Source organism: Heptranchias perlo, chromosome 5 (genome assembly GCF_035084215.1).
Source record: "Heptranchias perlo isolate sHepPer1 chromosome 5, sHepPer1.hap1, whole genome shotgun sequence".
NCBI classification, from domain to species: Eukaryota; Metazoa; Chordata; class Chondrichthyes; order Hexanchiformes; family Hexanchidae; genus Heptranchias; species Heptranchias perlo.
Window position 1 is genome coordinate 104,289,851 of NC_090329.1, and position 17,872 is coordinate 104,307,722.

Genomic DNA, 17,872 nt, shown 5'->3' on the forward strand with positions numbered 1-17,872 from the left:
ATGGCCGCTCGCATGTGCAGGTGAGGAGATGCGAGCGCCTCGCACTGTCTGACTCTAGGAGAACCGTTGACGTATGAGTGCCTCCCTGGCCTGGCGACCATCCCGGTGAGTCGTGGTTTGGCGCATGGGTCGTCCACTATCCTCTGGCGCGTCCTCCTCCTCCTCCTCCTCGGGCGAGGGCCTCGCCCTCGCCCTCGCCGTCCTCAATGTGGGTGGCGGGTGTGGATGGGGCCTCCTCCAGCGGCACCCCTCTCTGTTGGGCCATGTTGTGCAGGGCACAGCAGACAACTATGATTCGTCCCACTCTGAATGGTGTGTATTGCAGCGCTCCCCCAGAACGATCAAGGCACCTGAAGCGCATCTTGAGCAGCCCTATGGTCTGCTCAATTGTAGACCTGGTAGCAGTGTGGCTGTCATTGTACCGGCGCTCCGGCTCGGTGATGGGGTTCCTCAGAGGCGTCATGAGCCACGTGTGTAGGGGATACCCCTTGTCGCCGAGGAGCCAGCCGTTGCCGGCGTTGGGTGCCTGCAGGATGGGCGGGACGGCGGACTCAGAGGACGAAGGCATCGTGGCAGCTGCCGGGGTATCTGGCGCACACGTGTAGGAATCTCTGGCGGTGGTCACAGATGAACTGGGCGTTCATGGAGTGATACCCCTTCCTGTTGATGAACAGCCCTGGCTCATGCGGAGGTGCCCGTATTGCGATGTGGGTGCAGTCGATTACACCCTGTACCCGTGGGAAGCCAGCCATGGCATGGAATCCATCCGCCCTCTCCATCTGGCTGCGCTCGTCCATGGCGAAGTTGATATAGTGCGAGGCCCGGCGGAACAACCCATCGGTGACCTGCCTTATGCACTTGTGTGCAGAGGACTGACAGACCCCGGTGATGTCCCCGGTGGCACCCTGGAAGGAACCGGATGTGAAGAAGTTGAGGGCAGTGGTGACTTTGACGGCGACAGGTAAGAAGATGCTGCTTGGTCCATCAGGGAGCAGCTCGTTGTTAAGGAGGCTGCAGATGTCGGCGACTACCTGGCGATTGACTCTGAGCCGACGTATGCACTGCTCCTCGGAGAGGTCCATGAAGCTGAGCCTCGCTCTGTACACCCTGTGCGGAGGGTAGTGCCTCCTGCGACGCATCTCTCTCTGCAGTTGCCCTCCCTCCTGCTGTGCAGGTGGGTGTGCCACCGCACCGTGTTGGGGGGCTCCACGTCTCTGAGGCGGACGGCGTGGACTGCGAGGCTGCTAGGGCTGGTCATGCTGTTCGTCCTCCGACGATGTCAACGCACCACCCATCTGGCAGGTGTTGGTCTGAGGGGTTGTGCAGGGTAGGTGGGTGGTTTCTCGTTCTAGGGCTGCGGTTTCACATCGGTCTGTACTCTGGCTTGGCGGGGGGTGGTGGAGGGCAGGGGTTGCCCTACGTGACGCGGTGGCCTCCTGCGTAGGTGAGGGCTCTCCCACCCGCTGTGGAGTGCACCTTGGCAGCTGCCACAGGCTGCTGGCTGGAACACGACCGGTTGAGGGAGGACTGTTTCCCCCAGTGTGTGAAACTCACTGCCTTGAACCTAAAATCCCACACTTCCTCTTTTGACAGCTGCTTCAGCTCATTAAATGACCTCAACAAGCAAGGCAAGTACACTCAAGTGGAACCCCGCTGGCACGTCAGCGCGGTACCCGGAAGTGGCCGGGATTTCGTTGCGATCCGGTCACGTGACTGGATATCGGGATTTTCGGGGCCCCCCCGCTGGAAACCCGCCGGAAACCCGACCCGAAAATCGAGTCCCGAGTGTCTAGACTCATTAAAGAGTGGACATTTAGGGCACATGGCTGCCACCACCTGTGGAATGGTATCCAACAAAATGCAATACCTTCAGGACAGGAGAAAATGGAAAGGAAAAACACACCACAACAATCCTCCCTTCCACCTTAAAAATGGCAAATAAGGATTTAAACTTAAGTGATGCCATTTGAAATTTCCTCATTTCGAAAAATATAACAAAATTAAAAAAAGGTAATAAAATTGAAAATCTAAAAAAAGAGTCTTAAATCAGTTAGCTGTTTCTAAACTCCGACAAATTCTTCCTCACCCCCTACAAACACATACAGGACCACTAACATCATATTAGATGAGATCAGTGATGGAAAGGGCACCTTCAGAGGAAAGAGTCAAAGAGAATGATGCACAGAGTCAAGGGAAAGAACTGAGTTAAGAGACTGCTATTCCATCTTGCACCCAACATGCCACATAATTGCTAAAATAATTCAGCAAACATTAACTTTCATCACAACTACCAACACACGATAGTTAGTTCACTAGGTTATATACTCTTTTGGGAGGGGGGGGGGGGGGAGGAAATCAACGAGCACGGGGGCAGGCAGCTGAGAGCGCGGGGGCCAAGCGCCATCACCCCTGTGCTCATTGACCTATGTTGGCTCCTGGTCCAGCAATGCCTCAACTTTAAAATTCTCATCTGTTTTCAAAGATAGGTGGAAAAGCAAGTTGCGATGAGGATATTGACAGGTTAAGCGAATGGGCAAAAATTTGGCAGATAGAATATAATGTGGGAAAATGTGAAGTCATCCACTTTGGGAGGAAAAGTAAAAAAGCAAAATATTATTTGAATGGAGAAATACTACAAAATGCTGCAGTACAGAGGGATCTGGGTATCCTCATACATGAAACACAAAAAGTCAACATACAGGTGCAGCAGGTAATCCGGAAGGCAAACGGGATATTGGCCTTTATTTCTAGGGGGATGGAGTATAAAAGGGAAGTCATGCTACAACTGTACAGGGTACTGGTGAGACCACATCTGGAGTTCTGGTGCCCTTATTTAAGGAAGGACATACTTAGAATCATAGAAGTTTACAACATGGAAACAGGCCCTTCGGCCCAACATGTCCATGTCGCCCAGTTTATACCACTAAGCTAGTCCCAATTGCCTGCACTTGGCCCATATCCCTCTATACCCATCTTACCCATGTAACTGTCCAAATGCTTTTTAAAAGACAAAATTGTACCTGCTTCCACTACTGCCTCTGGCAGCTCGTTCCAGACACACACCACCCTTTGAGTGAAAAAATTGCCCCTCTGGACCCTTTTGTATCTCTCCCCTCTCACCTTAAATCTATGCCCCCTCGTTATAGACTCCCCTACCTTTGGGAAAAGATTTTGACTATCTACCTTATCTATGCCCCTCATTATTTTATAGACTTCTATAAGATCACCCCTAAACCTCCTACTCTCCAGGGAAAAAAGTCTCAGTCTATCCAACCTCTCCCTATAAGTCAAACCATCAAGTCCCGGTAGCATCCTAGTAAATCTTTTCTGCACTCTTTCTAGTTTAATAATATCCTTTCTATAATAGGGTGACCAGAACTGTACACAGTATTCCAAGTGTGGCCTTACTAATGTCTTGTACAACTTCAACAAGACATCCCAACTCCTGTATTCAATGTTCTGACCAATGAAACCAAGCATGCCGAATGCCTTCTTCACCACCCTATCCACCTGTGACTCCACTTTCAAGGAGCTATGAACCTGTAATCCTAGATCTCTTTGTTCTATAACTCTCCCCAACGCCCTACCATTAACGGAGTACGTCCTGGCCCGATTCGATCTACCAAAATGCATCACCTCACATTTATCTAAATTAAACTCCATCTGCCATTCATCGGCCCACTGGCCCAATTTATCAAGATCCCGTTGCAATCCTAGATAACCTTCTTCACTGTCCACAATGCCACCAATCTTGGTGTCATCTGCAAACTTACTAACCATTGCATTGGAGGCAACTCAGAGAAGGTTCACTAGGCTGATTCCAGGTATGGGAGGGTTGTCTTATGAGGAAAGATTGAACAGGTTGGGTCTATACTCATTGGAGTTTAGAAGAATGAGAGGAGATCTTATTGAAACATACAAGATTGTGAGGGGACTCGATAGGGTAGATGCTGAGAGGATGTTACCTCTCACGGGAGAATCTAAAACTAGGGGGCATAATCTCAGAATAAGGGGTCGCCCATTTAAGATGGAAATGAGGAGGAATTTCTTCTCCCAGAGGGTCGTGAATCTTTGGAATTCTTTACCCCAAAAAGCTGTGAAGGCTGAGTCATTGAATACATTCAAGGCTGAGTTAGACAAATTTTTGATCAGCATGGGAGTCAAAGGATATGGGGAAAAGGCGGGAAAGTGGAGTTGAGGTAAAAATCAGATCAGCCATGATCTTATTGAATGGCGGAGCAGGCTCGAGGGGCCAAATGGCCAACTCCTGCTCCTATCTCTTGTGGTCTAAATCCTACCACAGCCTTGCCCCTCCCTATCTCTAATCACCTCCAGCCCTACAACCCTCCAAGAATGCTGCGCTCCTCCAACGCTGGCCTCTTGCGCATCCCCGATTTTCATCATCCCACCATTGGCCGCCGTGCCATCAGCTGCCTAGGCCCTAAGCTCTGGCATTCCCTCCCTAAACCTCTCCGCCTCGCTCCCCTCCTTTAAAGATGCTCCTTAAAGCCTACATCTTTGACCTGTCCTTGTATCGCTCGGTGTCAAATGTTGTTTGATAACCCTCCTGTGAAACACCTTGGGACATTTTACTACATTGAAGGAGCTATATAAATGCATGTTGTTGTTGTTGTGGTTGTTTAGAGCCAGCCTATGGGAAGGCATTTGTTTACAATTCCTCCCTTAATGGCTTTGCAACATTCAGTTTCAATGACACTAACAGGGACTTCAATAGGGACCTCTGCCCTTAGTCAAGATAATAAAAACAGAAAATGCTGGAAATACTCAGCAAGTCAGGCAACATCTGTGGAGAAAGAAACCGAGTTAACATTTCAGGTCGAGGACCCTTCGTCAGAACTGGAAGAAATTGAAAATTGAACAGTTTTTAAGCAAGTACAGAGTCAGGGGAAGAGGAGGGGCGGGCAGCGGAGGAAAGAGCAAAAGGGAAGGTTTCTGATAGGGCGGAGGGCTGGAGTAATTAAATGACAAAAGGGATGATGGTGCAACGCAAGGAGGGTGGTAATGGGACAAGAAACAAAAAAGATGGGTCTAGAGGAGCTATAAATGGCAACAGCAGAACCTTTAGCAGCATTGACTGTCCATAAAAAATGGGAGCAGTGCTTATGATCTGAAGTTATTGAAATCAATGTTGAGTCCAGAAGGTTGTAACATGCCTCATCAAAAGATGAGGTGCTGTTCCTCAAGCTTCATTGAAACAGTGAAAGAGGCCAAGCAAGGACAGAGAAGTCAGAGCGGGAGTGGGACGGGAAATTAAAATGGCAAGTGACCAGCAGGTCAGGGTCACACTTGCAGGCTGAGCAGAGGTGTTCAGCAAAGTGATCACCCAATCTGCATTTGGTCTCCCCACTGTAGAGGAGACCGCATTGTGAGCAGTGAATACAGTATACTAAATTGAAAGAAGTACAAGGAAATCACTGTTTCACCTGGAGGGAGCGTTTGGGGCCCTGGACGGTGGGAATAGAGGTGGTAAAGGGCAGGTGTTGCATCTTCTGTGCTTGCACGGGAAGGTGCCTTGGGGAGGAGCACGGGTGTTGGGGGTGATGGAAGAGTGAACCAGGGTGTCATGGAGGGAACGGTCCCTTTGGAATGCTGAAAGGAGAGGAGAGGGGAAGATGTGTTTGGTGGTGGGAGCACGCTGGAGGTGACGGAAATGGCGGAGAATGATACGTTGAATGTGGAGGCTGGTAGGGTGGAAGGTGAGGACAAGGGGGATCCTATCATGGTTCTGGGAGGGAGGGGGAAGGGGTGAGGGCAGAAGTGCAGGAAATAGTACAGACACGGTCGAGGGCCTTGTCAACTACAGTAGAGGGGAATCCTCAATTGAGGAAAAAGGACGACATATCGGAAGCACTGGTGTGGAATATTAAGGATGTCAGGCAAAATGTCTGCTTTTCCTCCAAACCTCTAGTCAAGAACTGGAAGTTTCCTGTGATTAAACTAGCTCATGTTCATACAGTTCAAAGTCTTCTGTTCAATCAAATGTTTCAAAGATCCAGTACATGAAAAGAACACAGAAATCTCAATTTCCACTGAAAATTGTAAACAATTTTACAACACCAAGTGTTCACCTGACGAAGGAGGAAGCCTCCGAAAGCTTGTGGAATTTAAAATAAATTTGTTGGACTATATCTTGGTGTTGTAAAATTGTTTACAATTGTCAACCCCAGTCCATCACCGGCATCTCCACATCATGGCTTCCACTGAAAATAACAATTGGAGGGCACAAATCACAGCAAAGTCAGGAATTAAATTTACAACCTGTCATTTGCAAATCCATGAAAACATACAGAATTCCGTTTATCTTTAAAGAACACATTCAAAACAGCTTACACATATACATGCTGCATTTTACTATGGCCTTGTTATAAAACTGATTGCTACGAAATGTGATTGCAGGATTTCCTGTGATGGTAAAGGTCAGTCTTAAATCGAAATGTTCAGGATGTTTTCCCCAAGCCAAAACAAAAAAAAAAATCACAGTTTTATAGCACAGTTGTGCATCACTACAATCATACATCAGGATTTCGATTTATTTCTCAAGAGCCACGTTCATGCATCGCATCACGTGTAAGTTTCAGTCCACTCGCCACAACAATCCAGGAACTGCGGCCGGGAGCATGCGTGGTCCGAGCTCCTGCCGCAGTGCCCGCTGGGACTTGTAGTCCCCCGGGGGATACATCAAACTCAGTTTCTATTTAGGCCACACACGCTAAACACTTTCCTCTAACTGTTCCGTCCGAGACAAAACTCTTGCACGCTGTCCCCTCCCCCTCCCCCTCCCCCTCCCCCGCGACTGCAACTGTCTGGACCCCGCATGTCGCTTTTATCGGAAATAGCCTGCCCACTGTTACTCATTCAGCGTACACCTACCGCTATAACTCCTCGCAGCACACCGGCCGACTGGGTCATACAGCCACTACCGTAACTGCGTAACGGGGAGGGGGGGGGGGGGGGAAGTGTGGAGCGAGAGAGGTCTTCTCGCGAGATCGTTCACTTTAAACGCTAGTATAAATAGCAGCGTGAAAAGCGACCGCGTTACAGCGGCAGGCGGCGCGAGCGTGGAGTTTTGTGACGTTCTTTGGCTTGAGCCGTTTATGTTTGAGGGTGAGAGAGGCGCTCGTGCTCACGCTCCCGTTTTCAGCCGTTGGTTTTGGCACGAGCTGAGCGCGTGCGTCATCAGCCCCCCCCCCCTTTTTTAAAAAAAAAATCACTCAAAGAGTCTGTTCTGAAACTGAAATCAAATGTTCGGGACATCTTATCTGGAGAAGATGGGGGGAAAACTGCATCTAAATGTAACCGAGTTAGGTCTCAATTAAATCGGTGGTAAGTGCAAACCCTGAGCTCGTGATAGATATAGATATATGCTGGGAGAGAAGACGTGCGTGCCTGGAGTTTCTGACCCGACATTTAGTGTGACTTTAGGCGGAATCAAATGAAACCGCTTTAAAGATCGTGGAATTTTAAATGTCAGTGATTGGAGCCCCATAACTACTTTTCACGCCCGAGTATCCTCGATGTTTCATGCTGATTCAGTCCATGTCCATTCGCCTGAAGCAGTCTCCACCCACACAAAACTGACCGTACCCTCCGGATGGGAATGGCAAGTTTCCGCTGATTGCGCCCATTTTGCGGGGACGTTTGCCACGCAGCGCCCAGATTCTCGGACGCACAGGCGGTCAGGTTAATCCAGTGTTCATCACCTGACCAGCAGTCAACTGAAAGAAAGACTTGCATTTATATCATGCATTTCACAACCTCCGGACATCCCAAAGCGCTTTACAACCAATGAAGTACTTTTGAAGTGTCTGCACTTGTAATGTAGGAAACGTGGCAGCCCATTTGTGCATGGCAAGTTCCCACGAACAGCGATGTTATAATGAACAGAGAGTATGTTTTCTTAGTGACATTGGTTGAGGGATAAATATTTTCTGGGACACCAGGGATAGCTCCCCTGTTCAATTATGTCCACCTGAGAAGGCCTTTGTTTAAAGTCTCACCTGAAAACCTGACCCTGTTGTGCTTCTCTGGCTGTTGGTGTATGTAATTACTTTAAATTAGTCTAAATTCAGTCAATTATAGCAGAGCAGGACACACCTATGTGACTTCAATTGACAGCAGGTTCCAGCCAGGTCTTATGTAGCAAGGGATGATCAAAACAGTCAATTGCGCTCAGGTTATTATATTATCTGGATGTGTCCATTGACAATGGCTAGCGGTTTCTGAAGGGAATGCAGAAATAATCACGTAGATGTCCGCTCACTGCACGGTGCTAATGATCCCCCACGTTTCCAAAATCTTATCCCTAAGTCGCACGGTGTCAATAGCGTGATGTAGACTTGGCTACGGTGTCAATACTAACTTTTTTTCTTTGGGGATGGGGGCGTGGATTCTTGGTTCTTCAGTATCCCCCACCTGCAGCTGGAGTTGAGCTGAGCTGGAATCAACGTCTTTGGGGAAACTGTATGATGGGTAATGCCACCGGTCAAGTTTTCTACACTGTTAACCTTCCAAGTCAGGCAGTGCCAGCCCACATTGGACCGGTCAGCACCTTAACTGACCTGGTAATAGACACAAAGTGAGTGCATAAGCGTTTGTAACCATCTTCAGCCAGAAGTACCGAGTGGATGATCCTTCTCTGCCTCCTCCTGAGGTCCCCACCATTACAGGTGCCAGTCTTCAGCCAATTCAATTCACTCCACGTGATATCAAGAAACAACTGAGCGCACTGGACACAGCAAAGGCTACAGGTCCCAACAACTTCCTGGCTGTAGTGCTGAAGACTTGTGCTCCAAAATTAGCTGTGCCTCTAGCCAAGCTATTCCAGTACAGATGCAATACTGGCATCTACCTGACCATGTGGAAAATTGCCAAGGTATGTTGTGTCCTCAAAAAGCAGAACAAACCCAACCAGTTAATTACCATCTTATCAGCTTGCTCCCAATCAGCAGCAAAGTGATGGAAGGAATCATCAACAGTGCTATCAAGCAGCACTTGCACACCAATAATCTGCTCAGTTTGGGCTCCGCCAGGACAACTCGACTCCAGATCTCATTACAGCCTCGGTCCAAACATGGACATGAGTTGTATTCAAGAGGTGAGGTGAGGTAACTTCCCTAGACATCAAGGCAGCATTCAACTGAGTGTGGCACCAAGGAACTCCTTTTTGTTTAAAAAAAAACGTGTCACTGAAAATCGTGGAAAACTCCAGTGCTTGGAGTCATACGGCACAAAAGAATATAGTTGTGATTGAGGCTAATCATCTCAACCCCAGGACATAGCTGCAGGAGTATCTCAGGGAATGTCCTGGGCCCAACTATCTATAGCTGCTTCATCATAAAGTCAAAAGTGGGGCTGTTAGCTGATGATGGCAGTGTTCAACTCCAGTCACAACATCTCCGATAATGAAGCAGTCCATAACCACGTGCAGGCTTGGACCGATGAGAGATGAGTAATATTCATGCCACACAAGTGCTCGTCAATGATCATCTCCAACAAGAGAGAGCCTAACCATCTGACATTCAATGGCATTACCATCGCCAAATCCCCCACCTTCAACATTCTGGGGTCACAATTGACTCAAAACTCAATTGGACCAGCCACATAAATGCCATGGCTACTAGATCAGGTCAGACGCTGGGTTTTCTGTGACGTGTGGCTCACTTCCTGGCTCCACAAAGCCTCTTCACCATCTACAAGGCACAAATCAGGAATGTGATGGAATACTTTCCACATGGTTGGATGGGTGTTGCTGCAACAACATTCAAGAAGCTCAATACCATCCAGGACAAGCAACAAGTCCCCACAGCTTCTGCAGCTGCACCTCCCAAACCTGCGAAAGGCACCATCTAGAAGCACAAGGGCAATAGTTGTATGGGGACACCATCACCTCCAAATTCCCCTCCCAAATCATGCACCATTCTGACATGGGTGCATATTACTGTTCTTTCATTCTCGCTGGGTCAAAGTCCTGGAACTACCTAACAGTGTTATAGATTCTAATAGCACAGAAGGAAGACATTCGGCCTGTCGTGCCTGTGCCGGCTCTTTCAAAAAGCTGTCCGATTTGGTCCCACACCCCAGCTTTTTCCCCATAACCCTGCAAATTAGTCCTCAAGTACATGTCAAGTTGCCTTTTGAATGTTTCGATGGAATCTGCTTCCACCACCCTTTTAGGTAGTGTATTCCAGATCTTAACAACCCTCAAGGGTGGTAATCTCTGGATTACTGCCTGAGCCACATGCAAATTGGCATAGGGACAAACAGATCAGAAAGTTAAATGCGTGGCTCAAAGAATGATGTGGGAGGAAGGGGTTTCGATTCATGGGGCACTGGCACCCGTACTGGTGAAAGAGGGAGCTGTTCCAATGGGACAGGCTCCATTTAAACCAAGCTGGGACCAGCATCCTGGTGAATCAAATAACGAAAGCTGTAGATAGGGCTTTAAATTAAATAGGTGGGGGTGGGGAGGAGCCAAGTGAGGGAAAATTTAGAAATCTAATTAGAAATTAAGACAACAGAACAGTGACTTGAGTAAAGATAAAGGAGAGTGTGGCAGGAAGGGACAGAGAATTTACCAATAATAGTGCAGCAACAACAAAAGGTCAAAGCAGGAAAAAATGATAGTCAAAAGTCAAAAAGGCTCTTTATCTGAATCCAGGGAGCATACGTTGCAAGATAGATGAATTAATTGCACAAAGAGATAAATGGGTTTGACCTAATAGCCATTACAAGACATGGTTGCAAAATGACCAAGGTTGGGAACTAAATATTCCAGGGTACATGACATTTAGAAAGAACAGGCAAAATGTAGCCCTAATAATAAAGGATGACATAAGGACAGTAGTGAGAAAGGATCTTGGCTCAGAGGATCAGGAAGTAGAATCAGTATGGGTGGAAATAAGAAATAACAAGGGGCAGAAAACACTGGTGGGAGTAGTTTATAGGCCCCCTAATAGTAGCTATACCATTGGTCAGTATATTAAACATGAAATAATAGGAGCTTGTAATAAAGGTAATGCAGTAATCATGGAGGACTTCAATCTGCATATAGACTGGGCAAATCAAATTGGCAAAGGTAGTTTGGAAGAAGAGTTCATGGAATGTATTCAAGACTGTTTCCTAGAGCAATACATCATGGAACCAACCAGGCAACAGGCTATTTTAGATCTTACATTGTGTAATGAGATATGGTTAATTAGTAATCTCAATAAGAGATCCTCTGGGGAAGAGCGATCATAATATAGACTTTCACACCGAGTTTGAAAGTATTGTACTGAAGTCAGAAACTAGAGTCTTAAACTTAAATAAAGCCAATTACCTAGGTATGAGGGGTGAGTTGTCAAAGGTAGTTTGGGAAATTAAATTAAAGGGTTTGATAGTTGAAAAGCAATGCAAACATTTAAAGAGAGATTTCAATATTCTCAACAAATATACATTCCATTGAGAAATAAAAATGTCACGGCAAGAGTAATCCACCCGTGGCTAACTAAAGAAGTTAAGGAGAATATTAGATTGAAAGAAGAGGCCTATAATGTTGCCAAGAAGAGTAATAAGCCTGGGGATTGGGAGAGTTTTAGAAACCAACAAAGGAGGACCAAAAATTTGATTTAAAAAGGGAGAAAATAGACTATGAAAGTAAACTAGCAAGAAATATAAGAACAGATTGTAAGAGCTTCTACAAGTATGTAAAAAGGAAGAGAGTAGCAAAAGTAAACATTGGTCCCTTAGAGGCTGAGACAGGAAAAATTATAATGGGGAATCAAGAAATGGCAGATGCATTAAACAAATATTTTGTATCTGTCTTCACAGTAGAAGACACAAAAAGCAAACCAAAAATAGTGAGGAACCAAGGGGTAAATGAGAGTGAAGAACTTAAAGCAATTAATATCACTAGAGAAAAAGTACTGGACAAACTAATGGGACTAAAAGCCGACAAATCCCCTGGACCTGATGGCCTACATCCAAGGGTTCTAAAAGAGGTGGCCGCAGAAATAGTGGATGCATTGGTTATGATCTTCCAAAATTCTCTAGATTCTGGAACAGTTCCAGTGGATTGGAAGGTTGCAAATGTTACCACGCTATTCAGAAAGGGAAGGAGGGAGGGATGAAACAAAGAACTACAGGCCAGTTAGCCTGACATCAGTCATTGGGAAAATGCTGGAAGCCATTATTAAGGAAGTGGTAACGGGACACTGAGAAAATCATAATATGATTAGGTGGAGTCAACATGGTTTTATGAAAGGGAAATCATGTTTGACAAATTTATTAGAGTTCTTTGAGGATCTAACTAGCAGGGTAGATAAAGGAGAACCAGTGGGTGTATATTTGGATTTTCAAAAGGCATTCAATAAGGTGCCACATAAAAGTTTGTTGCACAAGGTAAGGGCTCATGGGGTTGGGGGTAATATGGATAGAGAATTGGTTCTTAGAGGGATAAACGGATCATTCTCTGGTTGGCAGGCTGTAACTAGCGGGGTGCCGCAAGGATTGGTGCTTAGGCCTCAGCTATTTACAATCTATATTAATGACTTAGATGAAGGGATTGAGTAATGTATCCAAGTTTGCTGACGATACAATGCTCGGTGTGAACAAAAGCTGTGAGGAGGTCAGAATCTGCAAAGGGATATAATGAGTGGGCAAGAAGGTGGCAGATGGAGTATAATGTGGGGAAATGTGAGGTTATTCACTTTGGTAGGAAGAATAGAAAAGCAGAATATTTTTTAAAAGGTGCGACACCGCGAAATATTGGTATTCAGAGGGATTTGGGTGTCCTTGTACACGAATCACAGAGTTAACATGGAGGTACAGCAAGCAATTAGGAAGGCAAATGGCATGTTGGCTTTTATTGCAAGGGGGTTGGAGTATAAGAGTAAGGAGGTCTTGCTGCAATTATACAGGGCTCTGGTGAGACCATATCTGGAGTACTGTGTACAGTTTTGGTCTCCTTATCTAAGGAAGGATATACTTGCCTTAGAGGAGGTGCAACGAAGGTTCACTAGATTGATTCCTGGGATGAGAGGGTTGTCCTATGAGGAGAGATTGTGTAGAATAGGACACTCTTCTCTGGGGTTTAGAAGAAAGAGATGATCTCATTGAAACATATAAAATTCTTAGAGGGCTTGACAGGATAGGTGCTGAGAAGATGTTTCTCCTGGCTAGAGAGTCTAGAACTAGGGATCATAGTGTCAAGATAAGGGGTCATCCATTTAGGACCAAGGTAAGAAAAAAAAACTTCACTGAGGGTTATAAATCTTTGGAATTCTCTACCACAGGAGGCTGTGGATGCTTGCTCGTTGAATATATTCAAGACTGAGATTGATAGATTTTGGACACTAAGGGACCAAGGGATATGGAGATAGGGCAGGAAAGTGGAGATGAGGTAGAAGATCAGCCATGATCTTAATGAATGGCGGAGCAGGCTCGAGGGACCATATGCCCTACTCCTGTTCCTATTTCTTAAAAAAAAAATTCAAATTAGTCAGACATAATTTGCCTTTAACAAATCCGTGCTGGCTGTCCTTGTGCTTCTCCAAGTGAGAATTAATTTTGTCCTTGACAATGGTCTCTAATAGTTTTCCCATCACTGACATTAGACTGACTGGCCTGTAGTTACCATGTTTACCCCTCCTTTTTTGAACATGGGTGTAACATTTGCAGTCATCTGGCACCATCCTATAATCCAAGGAGAATTGAAAGATTGTGATCAGAGCTTCTGCTATCTCTACTCTTACTTTGTGGAGCACCTTCAACACATGGATTGGAGCGGTTCCAGAAGAAAGCCCACCACCACCTTCTCAGGGCAACTAGGGATGGGCAGTAAATGCCGGCCTTGCCAGCGATGGCCATATCCTGGGAATGAGTTTTTAAAAATCTTGTATGGTTGGGAGGGCCTTTGTTCAGAGTGACTGGTCTCATGGGAGGTATGGTGCAGATGAGTATCTAGTATACAAACTAACTAGAACTTTTCTTTCAGCTTACTGAGTTAGTGTAATCTAGGCATAGCCATTGGTCCATTTAAATTTACACTCTGTTCAAGTGCTTCTTGGGACACACTCAGTTGCCCTGCCAAAAATAATTTCCCTTTCTCATTTGGGACAAGAAATTGCAAATTCTTTGGTACTCACTAATTGTAATTAGTACATTGTGTTTATTATGTGATGCCTGTAGAATTCTTGCATTTTATGAGTCATACCAATCACTTTTTGGTCACTGTAACTATTTGCTATGGCCCAAGAAAAACTGGTTTCCAAAGATTTACATGGCCTCGCCCCTCCCTATCTCTGTAACCTGCCCGAAACTTGCTGGTCTTCCAGTGCAAGGAGCTGTCCTCGACCGAGTGTTGCAGACTGGCACATTCCAAGGTCCAGGACTATGTGCTCAGGGACGCACTGAGGCTGGGTGCGGCCGCCGCAAAGGCTCTGTGGGGAAAGGCAACCGTTTAGAGCCTTCCCGCCATTGTATACCGAGGGGCTGCAATCGGAAAAACCCCTCGGGCAGAATGTAAAATTCAAACTTATGTAATGAAATGTAATGCAACTGTAATGAATCACCTGTATTGCTTGTGATGTAATGAGGCACCCTAGAGTGTCATGAACTGTAGTTATGTACAATGTGTTCATTGAACTGTACTTGATGTAACCTGCAAATTGTATAATCTGTATTGTGTACATTTGGAATGTGATGATAACTTTATTGTATGTATTGCTGCAAATTTTATGAATAAAGTATATTTTTGAAAAAAAAATCTCTAACCTCCTCCAGCCCTACAAGCCTCCGAGAGCTCTGTGCTTCTCCAGTTCTGGCCTCTTGCGCAGCCCCGATTTCCATCGCCCCACCATTGGTGGCTGTGCGTTCAACTGCCTGTGCCCCAAGTTCTGGAATTCTGGGACTAGGTTAGTGGTATAAACTGGGCGACATGGACATGTTGGGCCGAAGGGCCTGTTTCCATGTTGTAACTTCTATGATTCCCTCCCTCTCCGCCTCTCTTCCTTTTAAGATGCTCCTTAAAACCTACCCCTTTGACCAAGCTTTTGGTCACCTGTCCTAATATGTCCTTATGTGGCTCAATGTCACATTTTTTTTGATAACGCTCCTGTGAAGCGCCTTGGGACGTTTTACTACATTATAGGTGCTGTATAAATGCATGTAGTTGTTGATGTTTGCAAAAATGAATATTGGTGAGTATTTCCAGTGTTACCACCTCCTGGAAAGAAACCCAGTAGTGCACTGAAAAAATGAATTCCACCCATTCCACAGTTGGGCATTCTTGAAACAGATGCTCATTGATGATTTTTGTGGCAGCTTCACACATACTAACTCCATGGGCACGATTTTATAAGGGGAAAAATGGGTGGGTTTGGGGCATTCAAAATCGCAACCGTTTCGGACCTGCCTCCAACTTCCGGTTTTCACTAGGGCGGGTGACCAACCTGCTCCCAGGTGGCAGATTGGTGATTAAAACTTTTCAAGAAGGCTGCAGGCCTCCATTTTTCCAGAGTTTCCAATTTCGACCCCTGGGGGCTGGGATTCCCAGGCCTTCTCTTTTATGCCAAATGAAAGTAGGTGAGAGGGCCCAAAACTAACAGGCAAGTGCCTTTTTGGCACAGTTTGGGGTTCGGAGGAGCAGTGCTTCCCCCAGACCCAACAAGCCTACCTAAAGTGACCACCCCCCACCCCCGGATGTCCAAACCCGTGCCCCCCCCCCATGATCACAAATCCTGATCTTCAATCTGACACTTTTTTTTTCCCCCTGTCCCGCGTGCCCACTCATGGCCCGCCCCCCACAATCCATACAAACAAAGACTTACCTGAACACGTCCTCTCCCTGGCTGTTCTCCATCCGACTAGGACCGTCTAAAACTAAATCTGACTAAAACTGTCAATCACGCAGGTCAGCTTTTTTAAAAAAAAGTCCTTATATCAAAATCGTACGGCTGTCTGGGAAACCTGTACTTCCGGGTTTCCTGTCCACTGTTTGACCCCTGCCCCCTTCCCGGTTCGGGGTCAAAATCATGCCCCACATGTTTAGTAACCGCTAGTACTTAGCAGCTGTGGACGATAATGCTTTTGATAGATCTGTTCTTGCACCAAGAATCTCTTCCCACCTTATCCCATTGTAGGATTACTGAGTTAGCCTCCAGCAGTGTAGCGAATGTTGAATGAAGAAGGAAAAAAAAATCATGACCTACCCAGTACAGTCTGCATCGTTGTTCAATATTATGCATTCTCCAAATGCAGTACTCTCACCCAGCGCTGCCCCCAGTCCTTGTAGGGATGCAACACTAATATTTTGTTAATTTTGATCTATACCTAGAAGTAACTAACTTCCAGACTTATGGTTGCACATGACACAGGGATGGGTCAATGTCACACAACATCGAGGCGTACCAACGTTGAAAACATCAGAGTGCCTCTGTCCATATGGTTGCCCCTTAATGTTGAATCCCCCTTAGACCAATTTGAGCAGTGATTTATCAAATCAATGAATGAAAAAGGCCCTAAAATGAAAATACAGCTGCTTCTTGTACATCAAAACAATATACGGGGGAAATTTTTCTGTTCCTGCAGCTGGGGCTGTTGGATCTCCCGGGCGCAGCGAATACAGGAAAATTGAATGGGGAGGAGTGCACACACTGCCCAATTATCATTCCATTTAAATTAAAATGCAGACTCTAAGGAAAAAATTGTTTCTCCCCACCCAATTTTCATGTGTTCTCCACACTCAGGTAATCTAGAAGCTCCAGGTGCAGGAACAGGAAAATCTGCCCCATAAATATTTTGAGAGCAAGGTTTCTGTTTTATTTTTGTAGTGAAGGATTCCATTCATGAAGCATAAATCTATCTTTCTGTTTCAGGTGTCAATTTCCAGCATTTTCTGTGGTTTCTTAATTCTTAATAATCACGAAATGCAGTGTGTATGTTGTTACAGAGTAGTATCAGTTGAAGATTTACATAACAAATGGTAAAGAATTTTTTTAAGTAAGAACCAGCAATAAAGAGTCTTTGAAATATGACATGGACCCAACTGAAGGATCATTAATGAATAGACTGCCCAGCTAAAGTGGAGGAAAGAGGAACAAATGATTTAGAATCCTTTTCAGTTCATTTTGCTTTTCATGGAATACTTGTTTTGCAGTTGCTTTCCAGGCTCGCTTCAGCTTCAGGAGGTATGGGGATCTAAGCTGACGGCCTTAAAATCAGTTCCTTATATATTTTTTAATATAAAAGAAAGCTTTATGTTTTTGTGCTGACACAAGACTCACCATACCCTTGATGTGGAATTATGTTAACACAAGCAGCTAACAATTACAATGCCATTTCCCCCCAGATATCTTGGCTATTGATTTGCAGTTGACAAATTATCAATTTTATATCCAGTGTACATAATAATGTAACAGGACTAGCATTTAATTTATGTTATTCAAGAGTTCGTTATTCAATAAAATTATTTGAAACTACTTTTATTGTATTAGAATTTGAAGCAGTACAAACTAATTGCTACATTTTTTTTATTCATTCATGGGGTGTGGGCATCACTGGCAAGGCCAGCATTTATTGGCCATCCCTAATTGCCCTTGAGAAGGTGGTGGTGAGCCGCCGCCTTCAACCACTGCAGTCCGTGTGGTGAAGGTTCTCCTACAGTGCTGTTAGGTTGGGAGTTCCAGGATTTGACCCAGCGACAATGAAGGAAAGGCGATATATTTCCAAGTCGGGATGGTGTGTGACTTGGAGGGGAACGGCAGGTGTTGTTGTTCCCATGTGGCTGCTGCCCTTGTCCTTCTAGGTGGTAGAGGTCGCAGGTTTGGGAGGTGCTGTCGAAGAAGCCTTGGCGAGTTGCTGCCATGTATCTTGA

General features: G+C 45.7%; 1 protein-coding gene across 2 annotated transcripts in view; it reads right to left on the minus strand.

Annotated features, from left to right (window-relative positions):
• The window catches only part of ascc3 (activating signal cointegrator 1 complex subunit 3), a 599,461-nt gene extending 592,511 nt beyond the window's left edge, over nt 1-6,950 (minus strand). For both annotated transcript variants that reach the window (XM_067984949.1, XM_067984950.1), the window contains exon 1: nt 6,892-6,950. The gene's annotated coding sequence lies outside the window, so the exon portion shown is untranslated. The remainder of the gene's footprint in view (nt 1-6,891) is intronic.
• Between the last annotated feature and the right edge of the window lie 10,922 nt (nt 6,951-17,872).